The sequence below is a fragment of the Pongo pygmaeus genome, chromosome 4 (genome assembly GCF_028885625.2).
Source record: "Pongo pygmaeus isolate AG05252 chromosome 4, NHGRI_mPonPyg2-v2.0_pri, whole genome shotgun sequence".
Lineage (NCBI taxonomy): Eukaryota > Metazoa > Chordata > Mammalia > Primates > Hominidae > Pongo > Pongo pygmaeus.
In genome coordinates, this window is record NC_072377.2 from 91,490,463 (window position 1) to 91,505,848 (window position 15,386).

Genomic DNA, 15,386 nt, shown 5'->3' on the forward strand with positions numbered 1-15,386 from the left:
AACCTATATGTTTTGGGGACATTTCAAGATGCATCACTCTCCTAGGCATAGTTGATTAGACAAAGGGTGAATGCTTGATATTATATGGCCCTGTCAGGGTTCTTCCCCAAACCCAAATTAGGATTAGGAGTGAGAGAGAAAGAGTCAATTAATTTCTCCATAAAATTGCAATAATGATAAATAAACTTGAAGACCATTTTGCCCCCAGTGAGGTTTGTAATCACCAGAAAACCATCTGCTTACCAAAAACAGGCACCTCGTTTTAATCTCTCATTCATTAATTCTCTCCTTATGTCTTATTTGCCATTATACTATCCAGAGTATTCTTACCTTTTTTGTGTGCATTTTAGCCACAGAATTTCTAGTTTTTTCAAAGAGATTATGTCACTTTTCATAATTTCTAGTTCTTAGTTGATATTTGGCTATTATACTTTTAATTCTAAGAGCATAGTAAGTCATCATTATTTTACAGTCTGTTGCTAGTAATTCCGTTGACTAAAGTGCTTGTGGATCTATCTCACTTTTTATCATGTAGATTGTTTGCCTATATTGTCTTTTTTTCTCATATTTAGTTGTGTGCTGGATGTTTTATTTTAATAAGTCATTTGTAGAAATAATTTGAAGTTAAAGTTTATTTCCTTCAGAGGAAATTTTCTTTTGTTTTTTTCAGGTATTTTGGGGCATGTGCAAAACAAGTGATCTTAAGTTAATTTCAAGATGTAAGGTTTTCTGTGTCCCCAGATGACTCTGAGGTTGACTGAAGTGCTTGCAAAGGGTGCATTACTTTCTGCTCATTTTTACTCTGAGTGTGTGACCCTCAGGAGTTATTTACCATAGACATCTTCCCTTGCCAAGGCTTGGACTCCACTTTTGTTGCTCTATATCAAATAATTTGTCAGAGGTGCTCCTTAGATTCTCAATGTTCCTTCTAGATCTGTGCACATCTCCTGCACAGAAATAGTCCTGAAGACCAGGCTTACCTGGATTTCTCCTGTTTGTTCATTTTGTCTTTCTCTCTCTTCCTTCCCTTCTTCCTTCCTTCCTCTTTCTTAATTTCTTTCTCTTTCTTTCTCTCTCTCTCTTCTTTCTTTCTCTTTTCTCTTTCTTTTCTTTCTCTTTCTTCTTTCTTTCTTCCTTCCCTCCTTGCTTCCTTCTCCTTCCTTCCTTCCTCCCTCCCTCCATCCCTCCCTCCCTCCCCGCCTTATTTCTTTCCCTTCCTTCCTTCCTTGCTTCTTTACTTCCTTCCTTTTCCTTTCTTTCTCAGTGTCACCCTGTCACCCAAGCTGGAGTGCAGTGGTGTGATTAACACAGCTCACTGCAGCCTTGTCCTCCTGGGCTCAAATTATCCTCCTGCCTCAACCTCTCATGTAGTTGGGACGACAGATGCCTGCCACCATGCCCAGCTCATTTTTCAAATTTGTAGAGATGAGGTGTCACTATGTTGCCCAGGCTTGTCTGATACTCCTGGGCTTAAGTGATCCTCACTTTGGCCTCCCAAAGTGCTGGGATTACAGGCATGAACTACCACTACCAGGCCCAGCCACTTACCTGGATTTCTATGTTTTCCTAGATCTTGACATGGTTATTCTTCACCATCATTTTGAAATTTTTAATTGTTTTTAGTGGCTGTCCTATTTTGTGGAGCCCAAAGCTGACCCAACTTGTAGGTCCCTCTTTAAGAAACAGAATGCAAAATTAGATACGAGGCCTTGGGAGGAACTGTGCAAGTGAAGATCCCTGTAATCTAAGCTTAAGTAGGTTCACAGTAAGTCCTCCTCTGTTGGCTTCACTTAGTGGTTAGGTCCAAATTATCTCCTACTCTGTCATTACCAAAAGTGGAAGGCATCATGATGTATCTTTAAAAACACATATCCTTTTCACTGTGGTGTAATATTTGCATCACGAAGAACAGCAAAGCTAACAGAGCAGAACAACTCTCCCTTTTCACATGCACCTTCTCTTTGAGTGGAACAGCAGGTAGAATTACCCACACTATTTCTCTATTTACTTCTATCGCACTCTCCCTCTTTTTCTCTCTTATAAGTAAGCATAGTTGAATATGCAGAAGCTAAATTTGCTATGATGGAACTCCATTATTATCTGTAATTTTTTGTGGGTTTCTTTAACATGAGTTACTTCTAAGTGCATGCCAGATGAATTTTTAGCAATTTTTATTATTAATTACCATTATTATTGCATTGTTACTAATGTTATAATCTGCATGGCTTATATTTTTTGGAATTGGGATTGTGTTGAGGCCAAATGGTTACCTTTTAAAGTTTTGTGTGTTTTAAAAGAATGCATATTTTATGTTGATAGCAGGAAACTCTATAAACCAATTAAATTAAGGTTATTAAACTTAAGGATAATAACATGAAAAGAGAAAGCTTTAACCCATTGGTTTATGTTTCTAAAAATATACAAATTTATTTAGAAATAAATATAATTTTAAAAATAAATGAAAATTTAGTCAATCAAAATATAAGAAGAAGATGTCAAAAAAGAATATATATTACACAAAATAAAACATTAGGAATTCCTAATAAGAGGCAGCCCATAATGTAAGGTAAATAAAGCCCTATGTATTTCATCCTAAAAAGTTGTAGGAAGAAAATGGGAAATAGAGAAGGACAGGATAGCTGACAGATGTGTGTTCTATGAAACATTTGGGCTTCCACTTGGAAAAAAGGAAGTCTGTTACACAGGCATAGGAAATTTCAAGGGAATATGGTCTTCCATTAGGGCTTGGAAAATTTCTCTTTAGGTCTTCGGAGAGAGGTAATTTCTTAGGATGATCCTCAGGTAGTCTTCAGTTTCCAGGCAATCTTAACATCCCCTGTAGCAAGAATGGAATCCCACAGTTCCCGGAGGATGGGACTTGGGTAACAGCCTTTTGTGAACTAAAGTGAATACTGACATATTTGAATTTTTTAAAATATTTTATTTTGTGTGATGATTTATTAAACACCTTTTTAGTGGACCTACCATAGGGAAGAGTTGAAGTAGTCCTACTGCCAGAAAGAAGATGTGACAGACAACTTCAGGAAGAGCTAATTTTGAGTCACTCATGGTGAACTATTAGAATCTGCCCAAGTTTGGAGAGACCAATTTTTAACTTCCATTTTGGAAATGAGCAAGTCACCCAGTGATCAAATGAATCAGAGGAAAATTTAAAATGACTGTGAGGATACAAGCATTACTTCATTCATTCTACCACTAGCAGTTTGTGTAAGCCCTTCCTCTTTCTACCATATACCAAACACATAAAGGTAATACTAAAAATATTTAAGAACCAATATATTAAAGGTACTGAATAATTGAAACAGACACCTGTTTCACAAGAGTTAATAGAATATCAGCTGAATGTCAGTTCTGGAACACTGTCTTAGAGATAAATCAAGAAAGAGAGAGTGAAATGTGAAAAAATGAGCAAATAACCCCAAAGACTTAGCATTATCTAAAAGAATTAGTTAGCTTACTGTATTGGGCTAAATGTTAGGAAGTGTTTGAGTACTTTCTTACCACTTCCTAATGGGTGAGGGCTTACAAGGAAGACCAGCTAGATCTTTGCAGGTCTGAGTTGTTTGCAAATTTGTGACTTCACACACACACACACACACACACACACACACACACACACACACATATATATGTGTGTGTATATATATATTTCTATATACACACATAGATATATACACACACATATAGACTTTAGACTTTTTGAGACAGGAATGAGAAACCAAAGGGGAACTCACTAGTTCACTGCCATATTGAACTCTTATGAGCTGAGGTGAGTGAGCTCTGTTTAGTTTTTTGATTTAGTGGGACATCCTGGGCATGTCCAACTAGATGTTGTTCTCAAGGCAGGTTTACTATACTGCACTTGTACTATATTTTGTAATCTGACAGAAGTGGCATATGATACCATGGGAGAGAAAAAGATTGTCCAGACGGAAATTTTGTAGTAAAAAATAGAATGGCCAATCTATATTTAACTTATGGACATAAAAAGAGTAGATAACAAATGATATGTGAAAAGCTGCTCAGAGACTTATGAAACAAAACAGGAAAGTAAAATATCATGGAGAAGATGGAAAAAATATGACAAGTTCTTAATATCATCAAATTCTAAAGAATCAGGCAGGCCCGGGTTCAGAATCTGGCTCTACCAGGAGTTGTATAACTATGAGTTATTTGTTTAGATTCTCCAAGCTTTAATTTCTCTATCTGTAAAAAATAATAGTTGTGCTTATATCATAGGTTTAAAATAGGGATCAGTGAGATAATCCATGTAAAGTATTTAGCACAGTGGTTGGCATAAATTCTCAGTAAATATTAGGCATTATTATTATTATTGGTTTTTGGATCAGAGTTGGTCTGTGGCAGGAAGAGAGAAATCTCCCTTTGATTCAAGGACTGAAAGGAAGAGTAGAGCCTGAAGAAATTTGGGGGTGAAAGGTAGAACATACAAAGGAAGTTATGAGAGGTATCATTTATCTCATTGCAGTGATCAAGATCATATGAGTTAATACTGCACTCAAAAAAAAAAAGAAAGAAAAAAAAAGAAAGAATTTAAAGTTCATGTGCCTGACTATATGGGAATGGGAATAAAGTAAAAGGATTTTGGGTTTATCCCTAAATAGGATGAAGAGAGCTCTTAAAGTGGGTAGTTAAGGGGATACGGCACATTTAATGTGGCTGATTGTGGAATTGAGATTGACACAGAGCAAAATAAAAACTGGAAGGTCTAATATGCTAGATGCAATGAGAGGAAAAGAAGCTTAAATGGAAGAGGGGAAATGAAATGTAATGGAAGAGAGGAAGCAACTCATAGGTATAGGAGAAAGATTTGAGAGGAGAATTTTTGTTCATAAAAAAGGTGAAGAAATGTTCCAGGTGATGACTAGGTTTGAAATTTATAGAAATGGAAATGGAGATGTTTAAAGACATTGAATCCAGATGTAGAAGTCAGAATCACCAAGTATAATATAAAAGATGTTTGAAAATGAGTCCTTTGAACCAACTAATTAAATCTTTGAGAAAGAAAAAAAATAACCTGGAAGGCTGTGAGTTATTGCAATGAAGATGGGGAGATCATAATACAAAACAAGTTTTACAGACACTACAGATACATTGTAGTGGACCATTAACCTTAAGACAGTAGCTGTTTACTATTCTGCAAATATTCTTATCCAAACACTATTCTGTGCTCTGAAATATTTAAGTTCAGAAATTATCTTTGGAAATGAGACCCTAGGCTGCAACAATGTTACCTATATGAATATTAAACCATAGGTTAAATCAAGCCTTAAAATAGCCTCATACCCTCACTAAAATTAGATTGGTACTGTGTTTTTAAATGTTATTTTTTTCAAATGAATTTACTCTAACAGTACCTCTTTGTTTTGGTTTTAAGGCTTAAATTAGGTGCCACTGGAACCATTGCTGGCTTGGCAGATACTTGCTTCTATAGTGTGATTTGAGGAGTGTTTTGAGAGAAGGTTCATTTGAACCTAATTGTCTCTACCACTGGCACTTTTATTATCTATTAAACTGTTGCTCAGATGAATTTATCAAGATAATTTCAGTGAACCAGACGTCAACCAGAACCTTTAAAGAAGAGAAAGCAGTAAAAAGAATTTTGAGATAGAAGGAAAAACAAAATCAAGAGCAAAGAGTATTGCCAGAATAGCTGAACGTCATGAGCATCTCTACAAATGTGACGTAAGGTCAGTGCACACCAAACTAAGGGAAGAGGAAAAAAAGGAAGAAATATTTTTTACCTATTTTCTGATTTGGGGTAGAGAAGGACTAGTTGTCTGTGCACTAAATTCCCATCTTTATATGTAATAAAAACGAAATGTTCAACAAGCAGTTAAGCCTCCTTGAGTTGATTTAAAATATTTTCCTTTTGTGAAGATAGAGCCTTATTTTAGAAAAAATAATCAACTGAATGGTCTTATTAGAGTGGTGATAGCCGGGTATGGTGGCTCTCACCTGTAATCCCAGAACTTTGGGAGGCCAAGGTTGAGTGGATCACCTGAGGTCAAGAGTTCGAAACCAGCCTGGCCAATATGGTGAAATCCCATCTCTATTAAAAATACAAAAAATTAGCCGGGTGTGGTGGTGGGCTCCTGTAGTCCCAGCTGCTACTCGGGAGATTTATAAACATACTTATTTCGAAAAAAAATATATAAATCAGACAAGGCCAGTGGATTTAAAACAGTCTCAAAATTTAGCGCTCCCCCAGATTTCACAAGTCCAACTCAAATGCAAGAGGTCACAAATTCAGATACCTGCAGGAGTAGCATAAAAGAGAGAAGCATGCTGGTGAGGACTCCGAGCAAACGCAGGATTCAGGAGGCAGGAGAATGGCGTGAACCCGGGAGGCGGAGCTTGCAGTGAGCCGAGATCTCGCCACTGCACTCCAGCCCAGGCGACAGAGCGAGACTGCGTCTCAAAGAAAAAAAAAATTAGCCAGGCGTGGTGGTGCATGCCTGTAATCCCAGCTACTTGGGAGACCCAGGCAGGAGAATCGCTTGAACCCAGGAGGCGGAGGTTGCAGTGAGCCGAGGTCGCACCATTGCACTCCAGCCCGGGCGAGGAGAGCAAAACTCCGTATCAAAAAAAAAAAGTGGTGTTATCTAATTGTAAGTGTACTTGCTTACCCTCATGGACAATGCTTGCTAAGGACTCAAGCAGGAGAGAAATGCTGCTTTAGGTAAATTACCACTAAAAGTATAAATTATTGTAGGTGAGAGTTGTGGAGTAAATAGTTTCTCTATTACAGTTAGACAGAACAATTGTCTTCTTATGACTGGACTAGATCACAAGGTTTTTGCCAAAGGGTTCATATGAACTCAAGTAATCAATCTTGTTTTGTGTGGGGGCCACATGGAGGAGAGAACGAGGCGGTTCTCAGGAGTGTCCCAGATCTTTTTTTTTTTTTTTTGATTTTCCTGCACTCTTACCAATTAGAGAGGCAGAGTATCAGGTACAAATCATGAAAGCTAGGAGGAAAACTATGAAGACTGTGATCTCTGGTGAAACCACAGATATGTTCTAGAAAATTAAAGTATTTGAAAGTTGAAGCAAGGAGAAAAGAGAAAAGAACTCAGGGTTCTCTCTTCAAAGTTATTGCTGAAAAGGATATTTTAAACAGTTGATGGTATCCCTAGTGTACATAAGGGTGTGTAAGTGTGTGTGTGCATAGTGTGTATTTTTATGTATGCTATAAAGAAATAATCTGTAAATATTAGTATGATGTTTTATTCGACTTTTCTATTAGAGGTGCTTTGTTGATGTTTTTTATTAAAAGGATAGCATGATAATACCTGGTATAAGCAGAATTGTCAAAACATATACATAGAAGCAGCCTGGATACCTAGGGCAGCTTACTCTTTGTGTGGGTTACCTTTTATTCTGAATTACTTGAACAATAGATTTATAAACATACCTATATCGAATAAAAATATATATAAATCAGACATGGTCAGTGGATTTAAAACAGTCTCAAAATGTAGCGCTCCCCCAGATTTCACAAATCCAACTCAAATGCCAACAGGTCACAAATTCAGATACCTGTGGGAATAGCATAAAAGAGAGAAGCATCCTGGAAAGGACTCCTGGCAAAGGGAGGACTCAGGACTCGCTTAGAGGGGGATTCTCTACCTGGCTCCAGGGGTTTGTTGCCTAGTGAGAATGTCAGCTCTGATTTTCCAAGAAAAAAAGAAAATTCTGTTTATTAATGTAAAATCTTATAATTTTAAATACTGGTATCTAGTTTTAATTTAAAAACATGTATAGACCAAACAAATTTTACATCAGAGATAGTCGACTACCGATTTCACCTGACTGATTGAGTTTTTGTTGAATCTCTCTATATATTTATTCACATTTTTTTGAATTGGTTAAAGTCCAAATGAGCTGCTCAAAAGAGAGTTCAGACTTCTAACATAAATGTCAAATGGGCTAAAGTTTACCTCTTTGTGAAACATTGCAAGAATTTGTAAATAGTCCTTTAGGATTTTATTGTGCCTGCAGAGTAAAATAGTAAATGAATCATGAACCTGGAAATTATAAATTCATAATATAAGTCAGTTAATTCAGTCTCAAAAGCATTGATTTATTTAATCTGGAACAGATGATTTTGATTCTTATAGAACCGAATTCACTGACTAAGCTATTCTTGCCCTGCACAGATACAGGATAAGAGGTCTGAGGCAACCATGGCCTACGGCGGTTTGGATTTGGTTTATAAATATTTTAAAGTTGTCAGAAATACCTCAGAGTTGTACAGGGCCAGAGATTAAGAGATTCAATCCAAGAAAGGGAAGGAAAATTTCCACTAATGATATCAAAAATTGGACAAAGGACGACATTAATGATACCCCTTACATTTTCCTCTGGCAGTTCATTTGAGGTGTGTGTGCAGGGTGGGGCGGGAAAGGGGGTATATTTTCTTTGAAAATAAAAATATCTTTCTGAAGGAAGCCTTAGCTTTTTTGCAGCCTGAAGCATGGTCAGTGTCTCTTCAATAAGCAATAACTAGTCTTGGTAAAACTTGTGTTTGAATTTTAATTTGAAAGTTGGAAAATTTTGATGTTTAAAATATTGACTTTTTCAAAAAAGGATAATTTTTATAGTGATAGAAAACCTTAATAAATGCCAAGTGTTTGCTGATTAACCTAAACATTGTTTCTCAGAAGCTTTTAGTTTAGGATTCTTTAATTAGAAACTTTAAGAAATTACTAGTCTACCTTCTATATAATATGTTCTTAATAGAAGAAAAAGAATTGCATGATGATAAAGGAAAGTGTACTACTAGTTACACATTCATTTGATTCTGTATTTTGTATGAACAGATATGTATAAATATAATTAATTAATTAAATGAAAGAAATCACCAATAACAAAAATGGAAATTCGCAGCTTCTAAAATTTTAACAACTTAATTCTGAATTTTAGATATGTTGATCACAGTATTTCAAGTCAATTCTGAAACTTAGCAAAAGAGAATTTTAAGGAGACGTTAATTAGATTAAATAAATGCAATATATTTTATAGAAAATGTATGTGTATGCACATAACTATACATCTGTGAAGATTACAGTCATGGAAAGCTAAAGAGCAACTTTACAAGAAAGGAAATTATTTGCAACCATGAAAGCTGTAATTAGGAAAGCATAAGGTGCCACAAAGAAGTCCCTCTAAATTCTTCTAGGAAAACAGTGTCCAGGAATTGGATTCAGTCTTTATAGCGTTTGTGATAAGTGTAGCCAGCTTTGTATAGATGCTTAAAACTTTAAATATTATTTCCTAGAAGTGCTTGAAAATTCATTATGTTATCTGAGGGAGACCAAAGTCATTGTGGAATGAGGATGTGAGAATTATTAGGAAACCATTGGAAAATGATAAATACTCTTCAGTCAGTGGTAACTGCCATGGAGAATATTGCCTTATTCTTATTTTTGAAGTTTTGAATGTATGTGACAAAAAGCAAAGAGATGAACAAAAGCAAACAAAAAACCTGTAAGATACATTCTAGCATTTTTAGCCATCTCTGATTCTTATTCAGGAAATAAAAGTGAAGATCCTTCTTAACAGTGTAAAGCATTTTATGCCAGACATGTGCTGTATCCTTTAAATATTATGAATCATGCCAATGTCTTTAATCGGTTCTCACATACATATGTGAGGATTCACATTTTTTCATGATTAGGACACTACATATTAGCAGGCATTTCAGAGAAAATTATTGTATGTGAGTTCTAAAAGTGAAAATCCTTGGAATTTAAAGCCGCGTGTGGCAAAATATTCTTGGCCAAAAGATTCACAGTATCTCATCTAATATAAAATAATCCTCGTATCAAATGAAGCAGATATCTATCAATATTGAGAAAGCAATGTGCTCGACATGTTGGAGGTCTTCCATTGACGCTACTTAGTAAGGTTTTACCAATGAAGAATCAGTACGTAAAAGACTTAATATCGTATCACACATGGGTCTGTATTTGGTTATTATTCTACCGACTCATATTTTTATCATAATTGTTTCTTTCTTCACTAATCTATGCTTAGGAGATCTGCTAGTATGAATGGCTAAAGGATAAATAAAGCTGACAAACAAACGTGAAGATATCTTTTGGCATTAAGATAATTATAGATCATCACATGGTAGGAATAGCCGATAGTTCTAAAGTAATATGATTAAATAAAACAATTTAAACCTGTAATTCACCTCAGCTTTTTAATATTTTACTGTTTCTCCTTTGTTGCTTCAAAGCTATGAATTTCAAGATTTATTTGTCACTATTCTCTATATTTTCTGCTGTACACAGTATTTGTGGTCTATGGCAACCAATCCCCTTGGGCGTTCTTTTGCTTTAATTTGCATAAACACAGGCATCATATGAATATTCAGTGAGTGGCTTTGCATTAAGTAAGTGCCCTTAATCAGCTTTTCAGTTCAGTTTTATTGGTTGCATGCACAGTCAGTTATTTCATCCAGAAAATCTGAAGGCCCTACAAACTAACCAGGTAAGGATTGTAATTCCTTGATGCGTTTAATGAAAGAATATTATCATTTGATTTCATCGGTTCTAGAGAATGCTAAAAACATGATGGGTTTTTTTTTCCCTATGTTTTTTTCTTCCCTTGGTGGTCAGGTGGATGCATGATTCTCTAATTTGCATAAACATCAGCTCTATGAATAATTCATCAGGGTTATTTTAAACACTAGGCTTCTACTTTGGATGGCACTAGGGTACCACCATTTGATTGGCTGGATGCTGTTTTCATCACCAGCAGAATTCCTATAACATAAAAGCACCTAAAGGAGCTGAACTGAATATACAGTATTTGTTTTTTGAAAAATATGTTATCTTTTCAAAGCAAATTGTGCTGCTTTTCCCCTTCCCTACCATTAGAGCTTCTAGCTTTTCATGATAAATACATTACAAGCTCAAATGTGGCTATTTGTAGACTTGACCGGTGTCTGTGATTTCTGGAGAATGGGGTAGCAGCTGTATTCTTCTGAACATGCATAAACATGAGCAACATGTAAATAAGAAACCATCACATGCATATGGAGCCCTGGACAGCTCCATTGCTAGGTTTCATCTATTTTCTTTATCAGAATCTTCTCTTTGAATGATAACTTTGAGACTGTTTTATTTATTTTAAAATGCCATGAACAATTATGGTACTTTATATGCATATAATAAGCATATATGATCAGACAAATTATTCCTTGTTGAATATGTTATTTATAGTTTTTTCTCAGCTCACCTGCAGATTTTTAAATTTGGTAGCTCTTTGTAATACAATAGTGGCAAGAGAAGTGTTAATCAAGAATGACCAGGAGAATTAATTTAAATATTAGGGTGTAATTCACTCCCATAATTCACTAAAAATAAATTGTGCCTTTCTTTATGCTTGTGGAGATGAGGAATATGGAATTTCAAGGCATCCTTTGTTAGTCTTCTCAACATTACCCATTTGCCTCTCTGGTCTCAGAGTCCTCACTGACAAGATTCTCATTGTAAACATTTGCGAAAGTGAAACATTACAGACATAAAGGACTGGAGAATGGTGCAAATTGAATTTAGTCTTTGGCACATTCCATTTTTGTTTTCCCACCCCATAGAGACATACAGCACAAATAAGATACTGAGCAATTTCTGTTATGAAAGATGTATTAAATGTTTTGTGCAATCAATTAGTCTGTGAAATCAACTATAAAATACTCCACATTCACTGTATTTCCTATACATTGTATGGATAAAAATACCAAAGACATCTTTAATAAGGAATAAAGAAGGCTGAATTTTTTTCAGTATTTAATAGGTTTTCCACATGAAAATTTAAATGTTCCCTTTACATCAATTTTGCACTCTAATATTCTTCACTGATTTTTTGTAAATAATATGCAAATATATGAGTTACATATGATGCTAAAACTGAAGAAAAATAAAATCCTTTTTACTTTTTCTTTCTAGCTTTGTATTCATCTAATGATAGAGTTGGGCTAGTTCCTATTTTCCTTTATTTGAATTATTTGTAATTAGGTGGGTCTATTTCTATTTTCTTTTCTTTCTTTTCTTTTTTTGCTATACCTTTGGAATAAAAATATTAAAGGAATAGTTCTGAGACAATACTCCTTCACTCAGGACCAATATTCATAAACACATTTGACGTATTTGTTATATTGTCTGTTGTCAAATGCCCCGTAATTTAAAAAATGGAGTAAGGAATTCAAAACTAAAATAGTTTAAAATGAGAGGAAATTGCAAATTTCTCTCAGAATTCCATGTGACCATATTAGGAATTGTGTTTTACATGTAATTATAAATAGTAATTTAAATCTCACATCTGCAGTGTGCTATGTTTAATTAAATCTTGCAAGATTCAATATGGATGCTGTTTAATTATCAGCCATTAAATGTTTACGGCTGTAATAAACACCATGCAGTCTTTACCATTACTATATGAAGATTGTAGATTTGGAACCATTTAGCCAAAGATGCTCATTTAAGTGGTGCTCATTCTATTGAATACTTTTTAAAAAAACAGCTAAATATATATATATATCTCCAATGTTTATTTCTTTCATTTGTTTCAAAATAATCTGAATTATTTTCTAAACAAGAAAGGTTATAATTTCAGAAGAGAGTCCTATTATTCTGTAGATCTGTAAATATATGTCTATAATTCTATTTTATGTGTGTATAATTTTGAAAATGAAAAGTTCTCATCTAATTCTTTTTGATTGAGCAATTGTGAAATGTACAATTTCACATGATAAACTGAATTCCTTTGTGTTTTTGCCATTTATATTATTTGGAGAAATCACTGAAGCTTCTTTAAAGAAAACGTATTTTTAATAAAGTTGAAAACTGCAAAGCTAGTGAGTGACCAAAGAATTTACCTTCCATTTCAGTAGGGGATTCTTCCTAGAAGGGCAAGAAGCATCTTGTATTGCATAAGCCTTGTTTAAAGAAAAAAAAAGCATTCAGTTAAATTTTAAAAAGAAATAATCACATCAATGAAATTAAAATTATAGTACATTTCTAAGGAGGAAAAATAATTTATATCTTGCAAATACGGTCTTTTATTTCATGTAGTGCTTTTATATTTTTAGACATTTTTAAAAGAAAAACAGTGAGATTTTTATATATATATACACATATATATACATTCATACTGTCAATTAAAAGATATTTTCATTAACATCTATCTGACCATCCTGCATGTGGTGAACAAAAAAAAATCCACACACTATTATCTGTAATTTTGCATCCTTGTTTTAATCTTCTGATTACATTGTCAAAAAAATGTTAGTGAGGGATTTAAGAAATTAGGGCTGTATATATATCATTGCTAAATCCACTGGTAGTTAAGGAAAATTGCAACCAACCAGTGCTTTAGTCTAAAAAGGATAAAACCTAAATTAATCTACATGGAGTCAAGTACTAAATGAGGAATATTTTGTCTGCACAAAAGTTTTGGAACTGAATGATACCTTAAGGCAAGAAATATCAATTAGCTCATATACATCCCCTAGCAAATTCACACACCTTTATGAGAGACTGTTCTCAATGAAGATAAGATAGCCCCTCTTAATCTAAACTTAATCTGACTGGTGGGTGTAAGTGTATGACTTGAACACCTATTTTCAAATCCCTCCACCCAGTGGCACTCATCGCACAGGAACCCAATCATTCAGATTTGCGAACTTACTTAAAGCTTTCTTGTCATTGTTCTGAATGGATACTGTTTAAATCTAGATGGACAAAATAAGTCAGGCTTAATAACCTGTGTCTGAGTTAGCCAGTTAAGTTTCTTCGTATAGAAAAGGATGAGGAGGAGGAGGGGTGTGGCTTACTTTTGAGCTTTCCTATTCTGATTGGAGCTCCCTCTACCACTCTAATTGCTCAACTCCATTAGTTAGAACTGTATACTTAATTTTTTAATAGGGTTAAATTTTATAAAGTTATTGGGTAACCTGAATTTGTATAGCTACACTTAAAATATGATCCTAATTATAATTAGGTTATCACCCAATCGAAATAAAAATGCTGTAAGCTTTGGTAGTGTGTTTTTTAATTAAATTTTTAATTCAGACCCCGTTTGAAATTTCCCAGTGGCATTCTGAACTTAGTGATTAGGGAAGCAAACAAGTAATATTTGTAGTTAAAATTCCATTTTAAATATTATTTTGAGTGAAAATAAACCACTTTCTGTCTCCTTTTATCATACTATTTATCAAAGGCATATATGACATATTGATAGTCTACCTGGAATGGATACTTAAAACAGAAAAACTTTTAGAAGGAATGTTTAATAAAGGAGGCTCTTTTAGGATTACCATGTGTTCTTTTTGTGTTTGTTTGTATAGTGCATTAAATATACAGATTTTTAATAGTGAATTTTAAATAAATATATCCGGATTCAAGTAGTATTGTATATAGTATTTTTTATATTTCTACTTATAAGTAAGGCTGGTTAAAAATGGAGGCATTATTTTTTTTCATCAAGTTATGGTATCAAAATTATATTAGCCTTATAAAATGTGTTGGACAGTTTTACTTCTTCCATTTTCTCTGATACAAATTGTACGTGAATTATCCATTTCTTCAAGTTTGGTATAAATTGACTATAAATCCATCTGGGCCATGTATTTTTTGGGAGGAATATTTTTTATTCAGTTTCTTAAGTGGTAGTGATCAGTTGGGTTATTTATTTCTTATTGCATGTATTTTGATTATGTATATTTTTCTAAGAAATTTTTCTTTTCATCTAAGTTTTCAATTTCACTAACATAAACTCATTGTATTTCTTATGACATAAAACTTGTACTGTGTGAACAATATGTCTCCTTTTCATTTTGTATTTTATTTGTCTGTGATTTTCTATTTTCTTCCCCTTGGACTTTCTTGTAAGAGTTTTGTCTATTATCAGTCCTTTCAATGTAACAGTTTGGGGTTTTGCATCTTACTGATACTATGTCCTTGTTCTTCATTTTATTGATTTTTGATCTTTAAAGATTTGTGGTCTTGGATTCCTTAGAGGTATCTCTAAGAATTGTACCAGATCTAAAATTCTATGATTCTATGAAAAGTTATTCAATGTTTAGAAGCCAATGGAACTCTCACATAAACATAAAAGGAAGTGGGATACTAGTTTTTATTGGGTGAATTTACTTATGTAGATATCCTTTGTCTGGAGTAATCACAACTAGAGTATTTCACATTGCTATGAGTAGACTTTAGCCTTTGAGGAAATCTACTTGGAAAGACTCTTGCAACTCATGATAATAATATGATTTAAAAAAATCTTTTTAGAAAGTCTATCATTTTATTTAGACAGAGAGAACTCAATCTGCA

The 15,386-nt window shown here is 34.0% G+C and overlaps 1 long non-coding RNA gene across 1 annotated transcript in view; it reads right to left on the minus strand.

Moving 5' to 3' along the window:
- Positions 1 to 6,417: 6,417 nt before the first annotated feature.
- Positions 6,418 to 15,386, minus strand: part of LOC129037424 (uncharacterized) — an 82,738-nt gene continuing 73,769 nt past the window's right edge. Inside the window, exons 6-8 of the long non-coding RNA XR_008502798.1 lie at positions 13,741 to 13,783; positions 12,929 to 12,988; positions 6,418 to 6,456 (exon numbers count right to left, since the gene is read on the minus strand). This is a non-coding gene — a long non-coding RNA (uncharacterized LOC129037424). The remainder of the gene's footprint in view (positions 6,457 to 12,928; positions 12,989 to 13,740; positions 13,784 to 15,386) is intronic.